Here is a 9,096-nt window from a genome sequence, read left to right as displayed (position 1 = left end):
CCTGGCTATATGACAGTCATTCTGATGCGACTCTCCTGCAACAAAGTTATTAATGGGAACAGTATAGCAAACAAAGTCATGGTGCTAAGGCGTCTCTCTATTTATTGGTGTATAGAAGTTATCATATCAGATAGACCCTGGACTTGCGTGTCAACTGATAATCTTCAATCTCTTCAAAGAACATGCAACTTTATGAACTCTTATCTCGAGAGACCATTGAGGCAGCATTGACAGTGGTGACTGTTTTAAAATAAAGTCATTACAATTAAATGCCTCTAATGTGCTGTTTTAAATGGATGAACAATTAGCAGGTAAACTAGAATCAAGAATAATATCTCTACAAATAACATCAGCCATCTCATTTGGTTTAGCAATACAGTTTAACAAATAGTTTGATATTCAAACAATCTTTCAGATTCATTTAGGAATATTTCTATATTGTATCCATCATCGTGCTTGTGTTTGAATAATATATTCTATACTACACATAACAATAAGCTCTAAGTATTGAACAGCACAGTAAGACACTTTTTTATGACATTGAAAATCAGATCACATTTATATATCAATGTATATTTAAATAAAAAGGGAATCTGTGATATTACTTATTATTATTATTATTAATATTATTATTATTATTATTATTAAAATTGTCGCAAGTTCTAAGTAATACTAAACCGAACATTAAGCATTGCATCACCTCAAGACTTTAACCACTATCATCAAGGCCATCACTTATACACTTTCACCGGGTGTTGTTGACACCCGGTGAAATGGTTATGAAACTCAGAGAACTTTGGTGTGGGGGAGTTCAGGAGAAAAGAGCACCTGTATAAAAGATTAGCTGTGCACAGATTGGCTGTTTTACGTGAGTGAGAGCAGGTCAGCATGTCCTCTCACTGAAAGGCTCTCTTTCTTTACCTCCTGTGTGTTGGTGGTCATATGTGTCAAAAGAACAATGGGCCACAGACAGTCATGCTTCTGGCTGGTCCCCTGACCAAGCAAGATGTAGAAAAATGGCATAATCTACTTAAGGATCAATGGGGACAGACTGTACTCAATCCATACCAGCAGGATCCAGAGGCTACTTTGACTACCTCCAAGGTAAGGGGGTAACCCACTTCAAGGTGCCCCTGTCCTGGGCTCAGCTCCTGCCCATAGGACTCCCAAGCCAGCCCCAGCCAGCTGTAGTGAGATGCTACAAGGCCTTGATGAACCAGCTGGTGGAGGTAGGTCTCCAACCACTGGTTATCCTTCATGGTTCTACTGTACCAGAAGTGCTGAGAAGGAGGTACGGGGGCTGGGAGAGCCCTGAGCTGGGGCAGATGTTTCAACAGTATGGAGAGTTTGCCTTCCTGGAGTTTGGCGATCTAGTGCTGTCCTGGGTGACACTGAATCGCCTGGATGAGCTGAAGAGTGCCGAACTCTTCCAGAATGCACTACATGCTCACGCCAGTGTCCAGCAACGTTATCATCAGCTGTTTCCTGGTAAGGGTATAAGATTCATATGAGATTTACATATTAAATGTTCTCCTAATAATGTTTATTTTTGTTTAAAACTAGACAAAAAGAAACACGTTCAACTTACATTTAATGAATAATGCCTTATTATTTAACATCCAGAAGCCACTGCATGTTTTAAGACAAACACTAAAACCATGAATAGATTATTTTGTCAAAAATAGAAAACTAGTTACGTATTTAACACCTGAAACTAAGTGGAGTTTATATCATGCGGTAGTAACATTATCTGACACAATATTGTTGCTTGGCTTTCGTGATGGTTGGAAGGAGAAACATTTATGCAACATATATTTACTGCTATAATAACCATCAATAAGAAAAGTGCTACTTTTTTTTCAGAAATCACTAGATTTCCTGGCAATTGGAATCCAATATGAATGTACCACCAGTAAAAACTTTGCAAAGGAGCTGCAACTACTAAAAGTAATTCTGTATTTTATATTACATAAATTACACACTAACAAATATCTCTCACTTAAAGAATTGAACATGATGATTCATGGATATCATTTACAAACTCAACAGAATATCAGTGGTCTACAACCAGTGCTCTTTTATAAGGTGGACATCGTTAACTATAGACCTGATGAGTGGTTGTTCCTCACAAAGGTCATAGAAGGTGAAGAATCTTTATTACAACAATCAACCTTTTATCTGTCATTATATTACTTGTGCACCCTTGATAATCGGAGGCATCTAGGCGCTATCTTTTGACTACGATACTGATTAATTATTATAGACTTTTCTAACGCTAAGCCTGTCGTTATTGCAGCTCTTAGAAGTAATGATCTCCACGTTCTTGGTTTGGATGTGGTCGACCTATTTCAAATATTGAAATCCTATGAGTTAACATCTACAAGGTAAAAGCCTGCAAACAGAAATTGGTTCATGGAATAATAAGTAAAATATTCAGTGCTGTTTTAATATTTCCTTTCTTACTAATATAATTGTACCATCCTAACACTGTCTTCTCTTTGTTAGCCTCTCAAGTGCAAAAATTGATTTGACAAATGATGATGGTAAAATCCTACCAAAAACATCCCCAAAATCTTCAACCTACCACACAGTTTGGTCTACACTATCATTGATGAATTCATTTGAACAGAACACCTTCCTTAATGAATCTTTCCCTGATGGCTTCCAACGGGCATCCTCCAGCGAGTCCTTCAAGGTAGAAGAGGTCTGGTCAGAAGAAGGGAAAGGAGAGACCATTTGGAATCGCTTTGGACATGATAACAAGGTCTACATGTCAACACCTACCAGTTTTCCATCTCCTGGGCCCATCTGTTTCCTCATGGCCACCAGGGGAGCCAATTTGAGAAAGGAGCTCTTTACTACGACAAGCTGATCAATGCTCTGATTGAATCTTGCATACGGCCTGTTGTCACCCTACACCCTGGGGACCTGCCACAGGCCCTCCAGGACTTGGGTGGATGGACCAACGCTTCCATTGTGGAAGCCTTAAGGGAATATACAGACTTATGCTTCTCCAAATTTGGAGACAGAGTGAAGGTCTGGAACACGTTCAGTGTGGCACTTTCCGCATGGCTCACCTCCCAGGGTGGTGCGCCATGCTGGGTATGGAACCGGTGAGCACCCCCCTGGGATTAAGGACTACGTGGTTGCCTCCTACAAGGTAATATTGGTCATCACATTTAGAACATTTTTTTATAAATCTTGTGCTTGTAGGCCACCCACAACATGCTAAAGTCCCATGCTGAGGCTTGGCATATCTACAACGATAAACACAGGAAGGCACAGGGTGGAAAGGTGTGCATCGCCCTGAATTCTGACTGGGCAGAGCCCTTGGTTCCCTCCAGACCTGAAAACGTAGCAGCTGCAGAACGCTACCTGCAATTTATGCTAGTCTGGTTTGCCCACCCCATATTTGTAGATGGGGATTACCCTGCGCTGCTCAAAGCTCAGATTGAACAGAAGAGAAAAGCTTGCCCCCTCTCTGAACCTGCCAGACTCCCTGTCTTCACTGGAGATGAAAGACGGAGGATCCATGGTACGGCCGACTTCTTTGGCTTGAACCACTATACATCCCGTTTAGTCACCTTTCATGGTCCTCTACAGCATCTGACTCGATCTACACTGCACCATGGGGCCTTAGAAGACTGTTACATTTCATCTTAGCTGAGTACCTAGATGTCAGCAAGGTGCCTATCTGCATTACTGGAAATAGAATTCCTACTGAGTACAGTGGGGTTTTAGGCACGGGCAAACCAGGCAGCCGCCCGGGGCGTCATATTTGTGGGGGGCACCAAATCACATGGGAGGCGCCACGAGCAGTAAAAAATTAGAACACGCCGCGAAGCGGTTTTCAATGAAGTACATAACATTGTGTGGGGAATTGGTATATTGGCGCACCCTCTGGCTGCAGGCGCACACCTGCTTGTTGGGAAGGTGCTGTGCACAGACGGAATGAAACCCCCACTGAAGTCCGTAGGGTCACCTAGCAGCCCCCCAGCAGCAGCGATGACAATGGAGACAGAGCTTGTGACAGTTACAACAAGATCGACAAGGACATCGAGGTCCTGAAGAAGTTGAAGGTGACCCACTATTGTTTCTGCATTTCCTGGACCAGAGTGTTCACAAAAGGACTCCCCAACACATCAACGAGGCCGGACTAAACTACCACAGTGGATTACTCTATGCCTTGGAAGCTGCTCATATCAGGCCTCAGGTAGGTTTGTTAATTCTCATTTGATATTCTCATGGAAGCAATTCAGTTATCTTTATTTTTTATTTGATGTAGGTTAGATTTAAGAGCTACAATTTGAATGTTATTTGTTAGAAATGTCATAGCAATCTGTCGACTATTAGTGAGTGAAATGCTGTATTAGTGAGTGAAAGTCAATCTGTTGTGGTTGACTGGGCCTTCCTCTGTATGAAACATATTTGATTAGAGACCCATAGACATGGATATATTGGCCTTTAGATTATACCTCAACATCGCTGCCATATTTGAGGGGCAAAGACTGGCCTATAAGCAAATAAGCAGTAGTGCAGCAGTAGTATCCATGTATATATGTCTATATTTACAGACGACGGTTAACTCTTTCTACTTCCCTTCTCTTCTGTATACACTCCAGGTCACCCTTTACCACTGGGAACTACCACTGAACCTCCAGAATGTTGGTGGCTGGGACAATGAAACCATCGTGGAGAGATTCAGGGATTCCGCTGACGTGATTTTCAACAGACTGGGTGACAGAGTGAAGTTCTGGATCACCCTCAACGAGCCTTACATTGTGGCAAATCTTGGCTACGGATACGGTAACTTTGCCCCAGGTAAAACATACTCTTCATTACATAAATTCCAAAAACCGCCATTAAAGAAGCTGTAGTTTATATTTAAGAGCTATCATTTCTATGTAATTTGTTAGAAAATGCCTAGCCATCCGTCAGCTATTAGTGAGTGAAATGTGCTTTGAGAATATACACGTGCCGAGCTGACTACGCCCAACTACGTAGGAATCAATATAGCTTTCAGACCGTTCCTGGCTGAATTTCTAAACCAATCAGCATATTTTCCGTGATTGGTTCTTAGGAATCCATATTGCCTGTGAAATGCAACATTTCACTGGTGGAGGGGGCACTTATTCTGCTCTCTCTCTTTACAACTCTCTGCACCTTTAAACCAAAGGATGTCATTCTTCTTACAGCGTTTCTTTATTCATATGTTCTGTTTACGCCATTGTTAGACACTCAGCTGTTCTATAGGACATATAACAAGAGCCATAGTGCATGCTTGACTCGATTCAAACAATAGCAAAATGTTACATGTTATAAAGTAGAAAAGCCATCCATTGTATCTACCGTACATGTATAAGCTATATAAACACCATTCACCACGCGTGGTAGGATTCGTGGGTAAGCAGTACATTGCTGGTCACCTGCAGATCAAGGCCCATGCTGAGGCCTGGCACCTCTACATTGACAAGTACCGCGCAAGGCACGGAGGCCTCATCTCCATCACCATCAACTCTGACTGGGTGGAGCCACGTCATCCTCACAAGCAGGAGGACGTAGATGCTGCCCTGCGGATCCTGCAGGTCAACTCCTGCTGTGGCCAAGCAGTCTGTTGAAATACAAATCACTATTCACTCATTAATCCAGGGACTTTGGGAAGGTGGCCTTTGGGAGTATATGGTTGGGGCCATCTGGCTCAATGGTGCTACAGGTAGATGCGATTGGGGTTCGTACTCAGAACCTTTTAAACTGGGGGTCAAAGACCCTAAAAGCCTGCTAGGCTATCCTGTCTGTTAAATATTATCCGTCATTATGAGAAATAAAAAGGATATTCAAGGGTTTGGTAAGAGATGTAGTGTTTGATGGGTTGATCATTACATGAGAGGAGGTAATTTACATAACGTGCACCAAAAGTTCACAGATAATCTAAGAATTCATATGAAATAGGCCTTTTGGTGCATTATGCTTTTTGATTAGCAAGTAAGTTATTCATGGCCTCTTCCCAGTACAGTTCAGTGCCATTTGTAACTGAAATGTTTTCGGGCCGTAGTTCTCCATGGGCTGGTTTGCCCACCCAATTTTCAATGGAGATTACAAGGATGTGATGAAAACTATTATCCGAGATAGAAGCCTTGCAGCTGGTTTACCACACTCAAGGTAAATAAATGTTATGATTCGTTACCTGATAAATTACTATCAACAAGATTAGATTAGGTTTTATTGTATCATGTGTTTTTCAGTTTCAAAGCTGGGTCCAGGCAATAATTATGTTATCAAAAAAACATCCAAGCACTTTAAGACACATATAAACCCGAATCATGTTGGTATGTATGACTGATTAAAGTTATTTGTTAACAAATAAAAATGTTTCTAAAACGCTTCCTGAATTCACTCAAGAAGAGATTGAGAGAGTCAAAGGCACTCATGACTACTTAGGTTTCAACTACTACACCACTGTCCTGGGGTATTCCAAAGAATTTGGAGACCAACAGGATTATGATGGTGACAGGTGAGATGATTCAAAATGATGAAACGCTGTTTTAGATCCAAATTGCTATTGTGCTGTAAAACTAGCCTGATTGATTATACTCCATTCCTCCCAATGTCTGTTTCTCATCGCAGAAGTGAGTTAGTGAGTGAATTATTATAATCCAACACAGAGCAATTTCATTCTTAACTCATAATCAACGCATAATACTAATCTGATGCAGTTATTATGCTACTATAACTCATCATCTGATACATAACAATCCCATACCCATCCCATATTACACTGACACACTCATCCAATCCTCAACCGATCTAACCGTGCAGAGGTGCCGGGAGAATCCATGATCGGAGCCGGATCAAGTCGGGCTCCTCCTGGCTGAAGATCACCCCCTTTGGCTTCAGAAGGATTCTGAACCTCATCAAGGAGGAGTACGGAAACCCACCGGTCTACGTGACGGAGAACGGGAGCGAGGCGCAGTGGACCTGAAAGATGTCCACAGGTCTCACTACTACGAGACCTACTTCAAACAGGCCATGAAAGGTACAGCTCACAGGAGAACATTATTAGAAAATAATCTGGATTACATTTTTTTTTTTAAATTAAGAAAATTATTTAGATTATATTGAAAGGATTGGTTTAATGTTACAATAAAGTGTAGCATAAAAATGGTTGATAAAGTTCCATGGAAATATTTGATGTAGGCTATTCATTCCACCAATCTAATTTGTGATTATCTAGGCCCTTTTATGCGCTCTACCTATGTTGAGGAATTGTTGAAATTTAGAAATTGTTGTGGAATTTAGAAAGCACTTAGAATAGGTTATGGATTCATAAAATCGAACTCTTTGCACTTACACTAACAAAAATAACTACTAACCTTTCTTTTTGAATTCCAACGGCTACACTGAATACTGTAAAGTTTATTGGTAACTTAAGTCGACTAGTGTAGAAATGTCTGCCAACGGACTCAATGTAAACGGTACCGGGCATACAGCCAAGGTGATGGATGCTCCCGTTGTCTCCCAGCTCGTGTTCTGGACGCAGTGGATGTGAGGGGCTACACCGGGTGGTCCCTGATGGATAACTTTGTGTGGGCCGCAGGCTATGCTGAGAGGTTCGGTCTGTTCTACGTGAACTGCAGCGACTACACGCTCGCTCGCATCCCCAAGGCTTCGGCTGCCCGCTACACCTCCATCATAACCTGTAGGCTTCCCCGACCCAGCCCTCGGGCCTCACGAGTGCTTGAACCCTCAACCCGAAGGTACGCCTGTCGGAATTGCAGGAATGGAATGTAGCCTACTTGAGAGTCACTTGCAATGTGGTTGAGTTTAAGAATAACCGTTCACGTAGAAAACTCCAGTCCCTCAGATGTCAGAAGCTATAATAAAACAGCATTAAATCATTACGATTTACGAAGACGAATACTATTTAAATTTATTTAACCATTGTGTTCTTCCTGACTCGGTTACCAAAGCTACAGTTGGTCCGTCCGTGACCACAGGCACACCTGCTCCTCCTCTGGCTGTGGTGGACAGAGGGGTCTTCCTAGGTCTGGAGCTCCTCTCTGGGGTGGCCGAGGTGGCTCTGTACATCATGTTCGCCCTTGCACTGGGCATCGTGGTGGCGCCCATCTTTGGAGCGTACCGACTCGTCAAGCGAAGTTGAAGAGAAAGGCGACGGTGTCGCTCAATATGCAGAGGATGTGAAGCTAAGGTTTCAAGGTTATAGTTTGTTTTATTGTTTGTTGAGATGATTTGTACTTTATCCAGCCCAGACAAGGAGTTTGGGTCGCAGCCGAAGTAGCAGAAAGGATAGATTAGTAAAGAATGAAGTTAAGAATGAAAATGAATATGAGATCCCCTCAAACACAATCATCTGTTGTAATCCAAATTGGGTTGACATCTGTTTGATGAGAAAATACAACACCATTATAAATTTGTTGGATAATTTATGTTAAAAGATAAATATTCAGGGTCTCTCAGTAAAATAAAAGTCTAAAATAGCCATTCAGATTTCAGTAGCTATAACCGATTGATGATTACTGCAACATTTGAGAGATTTATGCCTGCATAATATATATTGAATATTTTAACTAATTAAATTGTATGTGTTAGTAAGAGCTCTGTGAATTATGAACTAAATTCTATATAGAAACAGAGTACTCAACGAGGAGTAGTTTTGATGCTATGAAAAGTCTGGTGATTTTTTTTAGATCACGACCACTAGATGGCGAAACAACATGTAGGCATAGAAATAGACTGAATGAAATGAGCATACCATGCAATTTATATTTTAGAAACATACAAATCATTCAAGATCATTTTAGTGAATGTGATTCAATAAATGTATAATTTTCACATAAATAAGTTGTAATAAGTAGGCAATTACAAAAAAAGATTTGGGTAAATGATGATGTGAATGATATAAGGCTTACATTTAAGAGCAGGTCAGGATGTTGATAACAGAAGCAACATTTCCGCTATACAGCTGAAATTGCTTGCTCGAAGAAGGGTCATAATATTTACACTGAAACACACAGTGGTGTCAGTTGAACCAGCAGTCCCGATAGAGAAGAGATGTATTGTTATCTTTTTTATTATTTT

At 41.2% G+C, this 9,096-nt stretch overlaps 1 pseudogene; it reads left to right on the top strand.

Moving 5' to 3' along the window:
- Positions 1 to 9: 9 nt before the first annotated feature.
- On the top strand, positions 10 to 8,158 carry LOC130373807 (lactase/phlorizin hydrolase-like; annotated as a pseudogene).
- Positions 8,159 to 9,096: the final 938 nt, after the last annotated feature.

The sequence above is a fragment of the Gadus chalcogrammus genome, chromosome 20 (assembly GCF_026213295.1).
Source record: "Gadus chalcogrammus isolate NIFS_2021 chromosome 20, NIFS_Gcha_1.0, whole genome shotgun sequence".
NCBI classification, from domain to species: Eukaryota; Metazoa; Chordata; class Actinopteri; order Gadiformes; family Gadidae; genus Gadus; species Gadus chalcogrammus.
The sequence above is the reverse complement of the archived record's forward strand: the minus strand, read 5'-3'. Positions and strand labels throughout refer to the sequence as shown.